Source organism: Penaeus chinensis, chromosome 23, assembly GCF_019202785.1.
Source record: "Penaeus chinensis breed Huanghai No. 1 chromosome 23, ASM1920278v2, whole genome shotgun sequence".
Lineage (NCBI taxonomy): Eukaryota > Metazoa > Arthropoda > Malacostraca > Decapoda > Penaeidae > Penaeus > Penaeus chinensis.
Window position 1 is genome coordinate 4,953,556 of NC_061841.1, and position 2,500 is coordinate 4,956,055.

The following is a 2,500-nucleotide window of genomic DNA, read 5'->3' on the forward strand; positions in this document are numbered from 1 at the left end:
AGGTCTACCGCAGCTGAGGCTAGTTAAGGGCCGGACTATCCACTCCTGCTGAGACCACGTATCCGTTGAGCCTGGGGGGGAGAAGGGGGGTGGGGGGTGGGGGAGCGGGGTGATGCTGGCTCGCTGGTTTTACAAGTTTTTTTCCCTCTCACGTTCAAGGCTTTTGTTCCCTGGGTTTCCCTCTTGTTTTTTTTTTTCCATTTAGCTCTCCCGCTCTAAGGACCGGAGTCGGGGAGTTAAACCTTAAATGGCGCTGTCTCATTAAAAGGCTTTTATTTTCCTGGTGTTGATGGGGCTGTTGTGTTTATTTCTTGTCTGTTTCTGTGTTAGTGTGCTTAGTAATATAAGTATTATCATTGTTATAATAATAATTATTATTATTATTATTATTATTATCATTATTATTATTATTATTATTATTATTATTATTATTATCATTATTATTATTATTGTTATCATTATTATTATTATTATTATTATTATCAGTATTATTATTATCATTATTATTATTTTATCTTTTATAAACATAATTCTTGTTGTTTTCTAGATATTGTTATTATTATCATTATAATGATTTCATTACTACATGACTACTAGTATTTATTAAAATCCAACTGGAAAGCCTGTTTTGCAAATCGCGCGCGCAAAAATTCCCACGACTGTAATTACTCGCGTAAAGTATAGTTTTTACTCCATAAGTTAATTGATGTTTTTTTTTATCGTAAGAGGACTGCACTAATACACAAAGTAATTGCATAATATTTTTTCCTGAGTATCATTTTCTAATACAGGTAAAAGACTTACACTCCCCCCCAAGAAAATTATATAAGCCGTATCCCCACAAAAAAGAAGCCAAACTGTTGAGGAAAAAAAAAACTTGACGCAAACTTATCTTTAAAATAAATAAAAATTAAGACACGCCGGTGTACTATTGATCATTCAAGTACGGTTTAGGCGACGGGACGAGATATTACACACACAATACACACACTGTCTTTATAGTAAACAATACGGATAAGACTGACTCTCATACCGGTTCGTTTTAGTTCATTCCAGTACGATTTAGCTGACGTTACAGCGTAGCCTTATAACATTCTTGTGTCTAGTATAGTCCGGTCGGTGTTGCCATTCTAGCGATATTTGAAAATTTATTCTACATTTAGCGATTTTTTTTTTAAGTCCTCTTTAGCGGGAAAGTGAGGAGCTTATGCTTTTATGTCTAGCGATTTTTCAAGTACAGTGGCAATATCACTGGCAACACTGAGTCCGGTTCTCTCAGTAATGGGGATGCCAGATCAGAATTCAAACCCATTAGCATTTATTCGTAATTTTGTATCGAGTTTATGGGTTGATAAAAGTGTGGTGGATAAATAGTTAGATATATATTATAAGAATTAATAGTGTAATTAGCTGTAATGAGAGTTTTTCGACTTGTATACATTCATTTTAACGTAATTGACGTATCAAATAATGACAAAAAAAAATTCTAGGCCGCAGCGCCGCCCTCCACGCCTGAGATTTTATTAAGCACCGTGTTATCTATTTTTAAGACTTTACAACACTTAACTGCCATTCATTATATGCGTGGTCAGTATTTTCAAAATGTATCCTTTACCTGTTTAGATTCAACACAAGAATTCAGTTTTCGACCATGATAATTTTCTTTAGTATTATCTTCAGTAGTATCTTATATAGATGTTTCAGTAAAGAACACATCTGGATTATACTCTATATTAATTTCCTAAAGAAGGATATCGATGCCACAAATCTGAAAACTCACATAGTATTTAATAATTTCAGTTCATTATCATGTTTTGCTAAGTTCACTGCTAAATGAAGGTTACATGCCAAACCATATATTTCACGACGGAACACACTTTTCCTTAACCGAATCTGTTAGTGGAAAAAAAATATTATACTCCTACTTCCCGAAAATTATCTTTGTGGATATTGACGAAAATATGTAAGCAACGAATAGAGCAAATTACAAAAAAGAAAACAAATCACGGCAATTAAAACTTCATAGTACAAATACCTCTGGGACATGAAATGCTTCATTCTAGCAAACACACAAACAATACCTTTTACACAAAGAAAATTCATCATCTGGCAATAATCTACAAATATACTTATAACTGTATATCTGTTTTTACTTTCTTCCCGAGAAGCCGTTTATATCCTGCAGAAGAAATAAAAATCGTTTTTTAAGCTTCTTCATTAGTGAGGACACACGTAACTTACACTGATGCAGGAAATGTTGTGAGAATGAGAGCGTACCCTGAGGAAATACCCTGACAGCATACCCGGAGAGTATACCCGCCGTTTAAAGGAATTGATTTCAACATAGGAAGCATCCTGGTCCCTGCACTGTGATTGTCCCCGCACCTTATAATGCAAATGAATAACAATAATGATAATAATCATGATAATATTTGTAATAATTATGATGACAATGATAATGATAATAATAACAATAACAATAATAATATGATAACTAATA